This window comes from Mauremys mutica, chromosome 10 (assembly GCF_020497125.1).
Source record: "Mauremys mutica isolate MM-2020 ecotype Southern chromosome 10, ASM2049712v1, whole genome shotgun sequence".
NCBI classification, from domain to species: domain Eukaryota; kingdom Metazoa; phylum Chordata; order Testudines; family Geoemydidae; genus Mauremys; species Mauremys mutica.
The window spans coordinates 23,985,628-23,998,891 of record NC_059081.1 but is presented as its reverse complement, the minus strand read 5'-3'; the positions used below and the strand labels follow the sequence as shown (position 1 = coordinate 23,998,891).

Sequence of the window (13,264 nt, the reverse complement as noted above, 5' to 3'; positions counted from 1 at the left end):
TCAACTTTGTCATCTTGAATATTAGTATGTGAAAATAATAGGTGTCTGTAACAATATTACCCAGCATGCTTTTGTTGTATTTGTGTGAGTGCGTGAGGAGGGCAAAGGGTGTTGGCCCTTTAAATTTTGTAGGGAAAAGTAGCTGTAGCTTTGTAGTAGCCATTTTGCAACTGGCTGCAGCTTGCTGCAACTGACTGTCTTCTAGGTGGTAAGTTTAAGTTCTCTTATATTTTTCCCTTTCCTATTTCTGAAGGCAAATCCTCACAGTAAAAGAGTTGTTTCTATTATATATTATGTGTAGCCCTGAGACAATGAACTATTGTGCTTTATTCAAACGAAAGAAAAAATGCAAAAGGTTTCTTTGGAGCCCCAGAAGGCAAATATCTGTAGATAAAGGAGTGCTTCTGTATCCTCATCCCACTGACTGCTGGCAGGCTCAGCCAAGGCTACACAGCAGTCATGCTACAAAATGGGGCTGCTAGCCTAAAAAGCTTGCTTACCTCTTGAAGGGAGCACCATGATGGTATTTCCCTTGCTCCCAACATACATGCTGTCTGGTCTGCAAATGGGGCCAAAAGCAGTTCTACTCATGCCAAGGCCAAATGGCCCCCTTATGTGTATACCTCATTTCATTTCTTGCATATGCCTGTTTGATATCTGTTAACAAGGGCTGGACTTTTCCACGTGCTTCTGTGGAGCTTATGCCATTTGTGATACTCTCTTCATCTTCCCCTTCTTTTTGAGTGGCAGGCCTCTGCTCTTGACTAACTCCCCTTTGCTTCCTGCAACTTCACATTGCCTGTGTCATTTCAAGAGCATGATATTGCTTGTCTTTTGGAGCACTGTTTCCTCACCTAATTGTTTGTTTGTTGGCTGATTTTGCTATGGTGCATCATGGGAAATATAGTCCAGTTGGGTAACCAGCTCAAAGAGGAAAATGGAGGCACCTCAGCTACAGCTCCCAGGAGACACTGCAGCAGTTTAATGTTCAGCCAGCCTGAAATGAATCATTTTAATTGGTGTATGTTGCGATGTTTCATTTCAATCAACATTGCTTCAGAACTTTCCATGTAGATATTTCACATTTTTATTCTAATTTGGGATCAAAACAAATGTTGAAATAGTGGTATTTCCCGTTGAACAGAAATTCCAATTTTTGACCAAATCTAATAAATACATGAAAGATTTTGAGCTGCTCAGATACTATAGTGGTAGAGGCCTGTATGTACCTTAGATAAAGAAAAATTCAACATCAGTCTATGCTACCCATTCCCTTTACTTCAGTTATACAAGTGGGCCCATGGTAGAAAGTTAATGTCATTAATTTGAGGAAAATTTGCCCTTGACTTTGCATTCTGTTTTCTCTACCTGTGAGGACCTGCCAGTCTTCCATGCACTAGCAGAGCAGATCATCAGAGTGGAAGTCCTCTATAAAGCTCCAAGATGGAAATTTTTCCTTTCATGTATGAAATAGCTTTAATACTTTCTGACTCTTTTTATATCAACACATTAAACAATAAGTCTGCACCAATAACACACATTCTCATTGTTTTGAAATGACACATTCTACACAGTCACTAGAAACAAATCATATGCAGAATAGAAGAATTAAAGAACTAGATGAGAAAACAAATAATATTAGAGTCACTGGCTTTTTACATAATTTCAGTAGTGCAATATGTTACTGTTCTGCCATGGGACTAAGAACTAGCATTTTTAACAGAAATGTTTATCATCTGCAGTTGCATCATTTCTTCTAAAGTAAAGACAACCAATGAAAATTCTCATTTGTAATATAATTTGATTCTGGATTTTATTTTTGATTATTGTTGGGGTTAACTTTGATGTTTTTTAAATGGTTTTCAAAAACCTTTTATTCAGTTAATTTTTGAAGGCAGAACACACAGAAACTTTTATTCCAGTTGGTAAGCAGACATCCCTTAGTTTTATTCAAGTTTTCACATGAAAATGCCAGTTGGGAATAAAACTGACAAATATATTCAATCAAAGATGGAATATTTTTTCCTCTTAAATTGCAAATGGCTTCATTAAAATAAAAGCACCACCTTAGGGATTGCATAAAACAGAATATTGGTACCTAAATGGTATTTATGAGTGGGCTAAATGTAAAGTGAATTAAAATTTAAAGGATTATAGTCAGGTAGGCCACAGACATCTGTAGAGGAAGGTCCATTAAGAAGATGAAAGAACCTACAGTCCCTAGTGACAGGAACATGTCAGGTTAGTGGTCAGGCATACCTATACACTTAGTGCCACAGCAAATGAAAAACATATTGCTTAAACCTAAGGTACTTGAATGATATTTACTTTAGGCAAAGAAAACCAAATCCCAATATAAACATCTAGGTATTCATATGCTGTATATGTAGATTTGCTGTCAGAAAAATACAAGCCAATAAAAAGAAACACTTGTTAATCATGTGAAATATAGTAACCTGTATATGGCAATCTTAAAAGTAGGCCATTAGAGAATGCTGCAAAATCTGTTGTGCGATTAAACTAAAGAACCAATGCTGCTGTGGGTAGAGAAATCTTGAGAACGCCTAACATCCTTTAAGGTGCGTGTCTCCTTTGGGACACATTTCATTCACATAGATGCCATTCACTGTTATGTAACTTATCAACATACAGCTGTGGCCTGTATGCACACAGGGCATCTTTTCTGAGTTTTTACTGCTAAGAAAAATAAAACAATTAGTCCAATTAATTATTTTTAACTCCCTGTCCTCAATGGCCAAATTTCTGAATTATTGACAGGAGAAATCCTGACTCCCTGGCAGACGGGGCTCTGCTTCTCCTCATTTTGGTCCTGGAACTGCCACTATTAGTGTTAAGATAAAATGGAGAGTTGATGGGGATATTTTCTGTCCCTAGGAAAATATTTTGACAAAGCAAAAATATATTCTTTTTAATTTTTGTGGGTTTTATAGAAAGTGTTTTGTGTTGGAGGGTTTTCAGTTTCAATCCCAACCAAATTTTGTTAAGACTTCAAGAAATCATTTTTTAAACTATCCTGAGTAAGATGGATTCGCATAATATCTGTCTGCTTGCTGGTCCCAATAACAAGAATGTCTCGATACTTGTATTGCTATAACTACAGCAGAATGTTCTTTTCCCGTTCTTACTTTCCTGAAAAACTACTGATGTCCTAAAGCCATTTGAAAAAGTAGCATTAATGCTTATTCATCTAGGGTTCACTCAACACAAACAACCTGAATGTAAATATAATTTAGATTTACAAGACCCCCAGGATCTCAGATTATTTGTATAAAGCAGTAGATACCATGCAATTCATTGTCTTTCATAAAGATGCAGGGAATTTGCATAAGTTTTATTTGCATAATATTGTTTATTTTCTACTGCTTCTGTACAGCCACTCCCCATTACAAAATTCTTGAACTATTGCTTCCTGTCTTGTGATCCCCCTCAGAATGTAAATTATAACTTTCACCAGTTTACAAATGTGTAATTTACACAACCAGTTTTATCTCCCCATGAATGTGGCCCCATGTATTTAAGTGTGCATATTATATTATTATGCAGCTTTAAATCCACGAGTGGGAGATGGGATATACCTATTTATTAGAATATTAACATTTCTAACATGACATTTTACACAATGCTTCGAATCACACAGTGCATATCCCTTTATTCAAGCAACATCACTGATTCTGAGTATCTTCTTTCCAGTTTAGACAGATTAGCTAAGTGGTTAAGTAGTGGCCTTTTATTATCCATCTACTTTGTGCTTTACTAGTATCTAGATAAGATGTGAGATGAACAAGTGGAGCACTGTTTTCAAATGAGGATCTTTGTGCTTGCGCTTTGCTATTTATATTTCTGTATGTCTTTGTGTCCTGCTCTTTAAGGTAGAATAGGAAACAAAATAATAAAAAATAAAGTGTAAGTTTACAGACCAAACCACTAGTGAACAGACATTGAGTGGTACATTTTTCAGCCAAGCATCCGATCAACCTTCACTCCTCTGTGCATATACTTAGCCACCCCTTTGAAGGAGCGAACACCTGCTCCAAATTCTAACTTATTTGGGTGCATGTTTTAAAAAAGTATAACAATTGTGCTTGTGCAGGTGTTTAAAGTGTACCTCTGAGTGTTAGCACTCATGCAGGTGCATGTCTGCCTTTAAAATTGACATCAACCCCTTAAAATAGCCATAGGGATTTGCAGGGCGGGTTGTATCATTTTGTATTGCCTCAAGGAAGAGGAGGGTGGAAGTGGTAATTAAGTGCCTCCTGTTAGCTCTCACTGGTAGGGGAGAGAGATTATGGTGACTTGCCTGCCTGTCTGCTTTCAAGGCTAGCAGAGAGGTTGGGGGCAGTTTTGAGTTGCTAATTCATCCAGTACTGCAGGCAGTAGGCTATGTATGCTTACAGCTCATCTTTGGGACCCACTTTTTCTGAGGAGCCAGTCCAAGTGGTATTCATGATGTGGTGGATGTGAAAAGGAAGAGCTTAAAATCTGGATATTAGTTTCTGACAAAGTCTAGGCAAAAAAAATTTTGATGCAGAGAAAAAGCAGGGAATTTTAACTCATATTTTTTAAAGAATCCTACAGCACTAGTGCAGAGAAACATTGAGTTAACAAAATAGAGTTTTGTTTGCATTAGGGACACAGGCTCAGGTCTCATGCTGAAAGGAGAAGGACAAGTTTTTTCCACAAAAATCAAATGAAATCCTGTTTAAACCAAGAAAAAATTACCTAGATCACAAAGAAGAAGAAAAAGTGGAAAGTTATAGACTTGCAACAGCTTTAGGTTGGTTTAATCACCTGTTAGATGAGGTAGTTATTTAAAGTTGCATTTTCCAATTTGTGACTGGTACTGACATGGATCCCACCTATTGCTCTGTTTCAAATTTAACATAGTGCAAGAGAATTAGAGAGTGAGAAACAATTTCTTCAGCTGATGTATATTGGTGTAGCTCTGCTGAATTCAATACAGCTACCCTGATTTGCACCAACTGAAGAGCTCGCTCTATTTGCTGAAAATGAATTAAGAGCATATGTGTTCTGTGTCTTTCCCCTTTTTTTTCATTTTCTATAATTTATATGAATGGCCCTATTGATTTCACTGGGATTTAAGTTAATATTTGTGTACCCTGTAGTCTCAATAACCTCACCTCTTGGTCAAGGCTACCAAAATACTAGTCCTGCTTACAAATATCCTGAATAATTTGTGTGGACAAAGTATATAGAGGAAGGGTTAAAAGTCTGAGCTGATCATTATGATAGTTACTTATTACACATTCTCCCCTTGCAAATTTCCCACAGTCCCTCACAGTTCATTCAAAAGTCATAGTGCTGTCAATGGGAGCTTTTGCCTGACTGCAGCATTAATGGAAATTCTGCTTGTGGACTAAATGTACAATATGTAATAGTGATCCTAGACTAAAATTCTGCTCTTAGAGTGGTCCATCTGTACTTGAAAGTGCTACTTAAGGTTTCCTCGTCCTCCTTTTATCCTCAATCAAGTACATTTTGAAAACAAAACAAAACACTTGAAATGGCAGTTCTGGGGCTTCCTACTTGCTAAGCTCTTACTCCTTCAGATGCTTTTTTTATAAGCTAGCAACTTAAAAATGCTGGTTTGAAGCTTCCTTCACCCTTCACACATTTATCTTTAAAGCAATGCAAAGTACAGCTATATAATTTTATGAATTAATTTGTTTTGTTTGCAGCTGGTTATCATCTTGCTCCGGAATATTCATGTTACATTTCAGAGAGCACTGTGCCATTTTCCAGATATTATCATTATGGCCTTTTAGTCAAGAATTACCACTACTATTACAGGAACTACAAGGAAATGCATTCCCACTCGTTGCTGTGATAAGATTCCCTCACATCCTCTGCCTTGCAATGGTTCCCTTAGTGTTCCACTTCTAGGATGGAGACACATTTGCAGCGATGATAACAATTTTCAAAAAGAAACTAATAAAATGTGCACATTTTTTTTTAAGGATTGTGATTTCCCCCCAACAAAACTGTCACTGAAGCTAGTAACCGCATTTAGTAGAAATGATTAGAGATGTGTGACAAATTTACAGGAAAATGCACAGCAAAACTGGAAACATTTTTCTTTTCATCAGCTATGTGAAAGGCAAAGGGGAGGGGGGAATCTTTTTTTCCTCCTTTCCTGTTCTGCCTGACGGACTACTTCAAATTTTAAGATATGGAAGTGTAACTACTGAATAATATTGCTGTTAAAGTATCAGCCAATATTTTTAAATGGAGAAAACACATTGTCAATGATAATCAGATGTCAGTGGCCAATGCTTAGCTTCATTAATCACCAGGGCTGAGAAGTCTTGGCTTATAAACAGAAAACATGTTTTAAAAAAACCAAACCCCCCCCCCACCACCAAGGAAACATAATCAAGGATTGGTAACAGATATTGTTGCATTTAGACCAATTTATATGTGAGAATTTGTATAAATATAAAGACTGGGTGGATAAAAACATAACAGGGGTAATGATGGGTCAGTCTTCAAATGTCTGCATGTTCTAAACATCCAAAAATTCAGCAGCTTATGCAGATATATCTGAAACATTCAGACAGAAACATTGTACAGCTTTTCAGTTATCTGCTGTATATCATAGGCTTATTACAAACTATTGCAAGGACAGGCCTTTGTCTTTCTGCTTCTGGTTCTTCCCGAAAATCGGAAATGCAAGTTGAACCAAAAATGGAAAATTCAACAGAAGTTTGGGTTTGGTTTGAGTTTTGGGGTGAAGGTACAAGTTGGTTATCATTTTACCCTAACCAGTTCATCCATCCTCAATACAAGTGGAAAGGCATGAATAGTGCCTCTTGCACTAGTGTTCCACCTTTTGGCCCAACTGGTTATCCACTATTTGGGGTTGTTTCCATCAGGAGGAAAAATTGATTATGAGAGTCAGGTATTTCTTTGGTGCAAAAGAATGCCTGTAAAGTCCTGTTTCTCTGAACACAGTTGAAAGAAACAGGAGACAGCAAGTACTGTGCCCCAAAGTAGCTTTTTCTGCTTGGCATCTTCCTACAACCTTGATCACCATTGTATCTCTTGTTTTCTTCTGGCTTTCTAGTTGTGCGCTCTCTCTCTCTCTCACTCACTTTGAAACCAGTCAATACCCCATCCTCTGTGTTTGCAATCAGTCCCCAGGGAAATTCCTTGGCCCTCATGGTTTATCTTCTGCTCAGGCCTGGCAATGCTGTCTAGTGCCTTTGGCAGTGGCTTCTACTGTTTCAGCTAAACAAAGGGCCATTTAATCTTTCTATTTAGTCTGAATGATAGATGTTTCGTACCCTCATCAGCTTTAACCAGGCTGTGATTGATGGCAGCCATTAGCACCTTCCAACATAATAATACATTCAAATGGAACCACATTTAATAATAATCAACCAGATTCTGTCTTGCTATATGAACAAGTAACTCCCACAGTAACGGGACTTATGGGAAATCAAAATGAGCCATGTGTGTTCTTCCAGTCACTGCATATGACTGATGGATCCCGATTCTCAGTTGTGCCCACCTTCCAGTGGGTACAATTGAGAAAAGAAGTGAGAAAGGAAGAGATTGCAGCTCTGTAGGCTTTCAGCCTGTTCTGTATCCCTGTCATAGACCAGAGTAGCCTTGGGGACTGCTCTACACTACATCACTGGCTGTAGCTATCAAAGATCTATGCACCAGCTTACCAGGGCATATCATGTGTCCTGCTCATACCTGACATGACACCAACATAAGCTCTATATTGGGGGTGCAAGATGGGTGGCATAGGAGTCATCTGTGCTGTCTCAATACACACAGTGGACTTCCTCATGCAGAATCCCATCAAGGAAGGTCTGGCTGCTTTCGCTCCTATTGTGCCATTGCAATGTCATAATGGGGGCAGAACAGGCCAGATAATTTGGCCCAGGGTTTCTAATGTGGCATATTCAGATAGCTGGCCTCCTTTTTACAGGTGAAATTTCCAACTGCAAAACTTGCACCTCTATTTTTGTGCTTGCAGAAGCAAATTTTGGGTACAAACCACGCTTAATGTGTGCTGGGGCTTGCTGGGACTGAGCCCTGGTGCCTCTAGGCTTGGCAGCTCATAGATTCATCATCTCTGGGCTCCTGGCCAGCAGCCACTGCTCTCCAGCCACCCAGCTCTGAAGGCAGCACTGCCATCAGAAGCAGCACAGAAGTAAGGGTAGCAATATGCCATACCATTACTTCTGCCTTCAGAGCTGAGTACCTGGCCATCAGCTGCCGCTCTCTGGCCACCCAGCTTGAGCCCTGGCACCTCTTTCATTACAAATTAAGCACTGGGTACAAAGATGAATCAAATATACTTTCATGAGACAAAAATGAAAGGTGGAAATTGCACCCATAATAGGAAGGCTGCTGTTTTAAAATATACCCCAGTAAATAAACAGCTCACCATTTTTAAAAAGTCAGTATTTACCAACAGTTACTTGTCACGCTTGTCTGGAGTGGCTCACAACTGAAAGTGCCTACCTCAGGGCAGATTGTCAGAAAACAGGGAAGACCCCCTAAGCTGGTGGGGTATTCTATAATTAGATTTCACCAAAATAGTAACAAATGTGAACACCTGGATCACTAAACCAGTCTTACCATGGAGTCACAGACAATCCCTTTAGACTTTCCAGCCTATCTTGCCACCCAGACAAACTGAACTTTGAGATAAAAGATTACTTACACCAAAAATCACACCACATCAGGTTGCTTCCAGGCCCAAGAGACCTGTCACTTGCCCCAGATCAGTTGGTACTCTAGACCTTACACCAAAGATCACACTGGTAGCCAATTCTATAGTAAACTAATTAAAGATGTATAAGCTAAGAAAAAGAGATGAGTGATTGAGAGGTTAAAGTAGGTAAAATATATGCACAGGTGAGTCACAGTTTGTAATTCCAAATGGTGGCAGTGATGTAATAAACTGCCAACTTCCCAAAAGTCTTTACAGGGTATCCAGATTGTGTCTGGGGATCTCTGCTTTGGATCTGGCACACTTTCCTGTAAGAGTCCAGATAGTCCATATACAAAGGATCTTTCCTCGAATCCATATTTATAACTTCTTCCAACAGAAAACAGTTGACAGTGTCTCTACCCCAGGGGTAAGCAACCTATGGCACACGTGCCGAAGGTGGCACTCGAGCTGATTTTCAGTGGCACTCACACTTCCTGGGTCCTGGCCACAGGTCTGGGGCGGGCTCTGCATTTTAATTTAATTTTAAATGAAGCTTCTTTAACATTTAAAAAACCTTATTTACTTTACATACAACAATAGTTTAGTTATATATTATAGACTTATAGAAAGAGACTTTCTAAAAATGTTAAAATGTATTACTGGCACGTGAAACCTTAAATTAGAGTGAATAAACGAAGACTTGGCACACCACTTCTGAAAGGTTGCTGACCTCTGCTCTACCCACATGGGATTTTCCTTTGATGATGGTGAGTGAGGAATGCACTTTGATTCTTTCAGCTGTGGTTATCATAAACAATGGCTATTTGCTTGGAAATTAGCAGTCTTCTGTTAAAGTCCTTCATTAGCACGCCACATGGCTTCTTTGATGGGTTATTTAGTTGCTGGGGTAAACAAAATGTAAATGTTTGCTGCTTCATAGTACCAGGATTCAGATAAGTGAAAACAATGCAAGTAATGTCCCATTAGTTTTATGAAGTCTAAAAACCAAATTCACTCTTCTACCTTCAACAATCACTTTGAGCTATACTAACACACAATTGAATTGGCCTGAATACACTCTGGCATGATACCCTCTACTCAGGATAAGAAGGAAAAAACTCTGTATGGCATCTCTTAGTATACATTGACTTTTTAATGGCAAACACTATATGAAATTAAAAAAAAACATGTTGAGATGAACAAAATTTGGGAAAGTATTTTTTAGACAATGATGCAGTTGTTTTAATGTTAGAAACAAGTAGATTTGTATCTAATGTATGCAATATAAAATCTGTACAGAGTTCATAAAACATCGACTCTTTCTCAAGTGAGGTACATAATATATAGAAACAAAATTATCAGCAACACAATGTTTTTAAAAAAGGGACTCAGGTATGCAAAGGCCTCCAATCCAAAGTGAGTTAATTTTAAAATAATGTATGGAAATCATTTGAATCCCATTGTGCTGCTTAAATATAGGGAAAACGAAAGTGGCCAACTTGTAACCAAGTTCTTTGTGGGGCCCAGTACAGGTATTGTACAATTCAGGAAAGATTTTTTACAATGATAGATTGATGCTGGATACCAGACCTTCCTTCATGTTGTACATACTTAGGCTGGGCTGCAGGAATGGTCCAACAGGAGTGAAAGCAAGAAATGGCCAAGTTGATAACCTTTAAAAGATGGAAAGACTGGAAGTGGTTTCTCTTATTTTTTATACTTTGAGACATATGTAATAAAATCAAATATTGCACAGGCATGAGAAGTATGAAACCAGGTAAAGAACAAGTTGGTTATTCAGCATGAGATTAATATAAATTGCAAGGGTGATGTCAAATAAATCCATGACAATTGTAAAATGCACTGTTTTGTACCTTTTTCTGTATTAAGACCCTGTCTTCTATCGTTAAATCTCCCTTTGAATTCAGATGGTAACCATTTAAACTGTATGCGATTTGAATAGCGATTTTGTCTTGCTCTGAGTTTGGAAATGTCTGGCACATTATGCCACCACAATCTAAACACTGTGTGAATATAATCAGTCACTTATTTTGTACAGTCTTGTTCTTATAGGATTATGCCTCTAACTCAGCAGTAGAAGTAACAATACATATGAGCAGAAGTGGTGAAATGAAAGAAAGGCAAAGGAAAAGAATATATTGGACAACTCTTGGATCTGCCTGGTATTGTTCCATATGGAATCTCCTTTTCTAAATAGTGGGCAGTTTTTATACAGTTCTGAAATATGGAGCAACATTATCAACCGAAATTTAGTAATATTTATCAAGCATTATTAAGCACAGTTGGCAATTAGGGTCTGATAGGTTTATGACCAGTTGTCAGCCATGCTATGGAGACTGGCAAGTATCAATAGTGTGGGTGCTGTACTATTGGCTGCACTATCACCTTCTGCCACCGGGGGTCTCAGGTCATGTTGCAACTTCACAAACCCCACTTGAGACCTGATCCAAAGCCCACTGGTATCAAGGAGAGAGTTTACATTGAATTCAGTAGGCTTCGGATCAGGCCCTTGAATGCCCTACTCAAAGTTCAGAAAGCAAAGGCCAGTCACAGAGCAGGGAATAGGCCTCTGGGGGGCTGATTCAAGTTAGCCTTCTTATCCCAGAGGCAGCATGTGGGGCTTCTTGGATGTTCTCACAGCTGTATCCTCTTCTTCAGGCCCAGGAAGAGGTAGGGAGATTTCTGTGGGGAAAGAAGTCGGGTTGAATCAGGAGTTAAGATAATGAAAGAGCAGGGTATTATGGGCATGTTAGCCCATGCTCTCAGTAACTGACTGGTGGAATGTGGGAACCACTTGCTTACTGCTCCTACACCTATGTGACTCGAACTCTGGAAGGTTCAGACATCTCTTGATACACTAGATATACAATATTATATCAGCTATTTGAGGTATCTGTCCAAGATTTTAAAGCCTGTGTGAGGAAGTAGAGGGGCTGTTTAGAAAGTGGAAGGGGACTGCAGCTGGTGGCTGCTGTATGTTTAAGATTGGAATTAGAAAGAAACAGCTTGTCCAGAGGTTAGAATGAGGGAGTGGGTGTCAGGGTTCCTGTATTCTGTTCACGATTCTATCACTGATGCTGTGATGTTGGCATCTCTTTGACTCAGTTTCCGTACCTGAAAAATAGGGATAATAATTCTCATATATTTCACATGGGTGTTCTGTTTATCAATTAATGTGTTTTAAAATGTGTTTTAAAACCTTGGATGAAAGATGCTCTGGAGTGCAAAATATTACAGCATTATTTTTATTCATGACTTGAGTTAGGTTTTAGTTAGTTGCATGTCTTTGTATACTGTGTATTAGGTTTTATAGCAGTGTCTGTGTTCTCTGGGCACCTAGGCAGAGATTTTCATTTTAATGGTACATAATTCAAATGTTGGATCAAATTCACCTCCTCCACACTTCTAACTGCATTATTAATAATAACGTGGTTGATTGCTGATGCTATATATTTGTTTTCTAAAGAGCTAGTTAAGAAGCTGGGTGTGATAGTAGGGCATGGTATGTTTCTCTTTTGTTCTCTACAAGGCTCCTGCCTGTAGCACACAACTTGGCACTGCCCATATTCTCTCTTCACTGCTACGGGGCAAAGCGTGCAGACATTTTCAATTTACTAGATCATTCACAAGTTACCTCCAACCCAACCTTGTCATTGCAATTCATCACACTTACTGTGTATGCTTTTATATGCTGTATCTCACTGAAGTCTCATCACGCCAGGCCAGTGCCACAGAGATCTTGAGCATAGTTTAAAAGGTAACGCCATAAAAGAGAAAAATAATGGCCACTAGATGCCCTGTTTCCACAAACCCTGCAGCTTTTCTGATTTCAACCAAAGCTGAGTTAGATGAACTGCTGTCCTCTTTCCTGCTCTTGCTGCTACTCAGATAAAAGGAGCTGCAGGGCCTTAAGGGGTCAGCTCCTGGCTGGGACCAGAAGAGGGGAGGAAGGGTGCTACTCTCAGACCAGAGGGGCTTGACTGGGTGCATTTACTGGACCTGGGAAAGTGGGTACCTGAGAACTATAATCATAAGGAAATGAGTGAAGGTAAAGAGACCAGGTAGGACCAGGACCAGGGAAAACAGCAGCAACAAATTAGGTGGGATGGTACATGGCTGCTGTTTGTAGGGTCAGTGGGCTGGAACCTGGAGTAGTAGGCAGACCTGGGTTCCCTACAGGACATTGGTGAAGTGGCCCAAGCCATGAGAATAGGACAAGATGCCTTTAAAGGCCTGAGTGAAGGACTAGATTTAAATGGCGCAGAGATGGTGCTGAAGACACTGGTGGGGTAGACAGTTTGATGAACTCTGTGGTATCCCAGAAGGGGTTTGTATTGACTGGGTAATTTGACTGGTCCAACAGTACTTTATTGGCAGAGCTGCAGCAGACCTGTATCACACTGTGTAACAGCTTGGGCACTGCTGATTACACAGATACATACTGCTATATCAGCTATGCTGGGGCTCTGTCTTGGATACAATTGCATGATGGCACTTTTACCACATGCCACCATGACTGGAAGGCTGAGCCCC

At 39.3% G+C, this 13,264-nt stretch overlaps 1 long non-coding RNA gene across 1 annotated transcript in view; it reads right to left on the bottom strand.

The window, feature by feature from the left end:
• Positions 1 to 9,923: 9,923 nt before the first annotated feature.
• LOC123378668 overlaps positions 9,924 to 13,264 on the bottom strand; it is a 28,129-nt gene continuing 24,788 nt past the window's right edge. The window contains exon 6 of the long non-coding RNA XR_006582697.1: positions 9,924 to 11,413. This is a non-coding gene — a long non-coding RNA (uncharacterized LOC123378668). The remainder of the gene's footprint in view (positions 11,414 to 13,264) is intronic.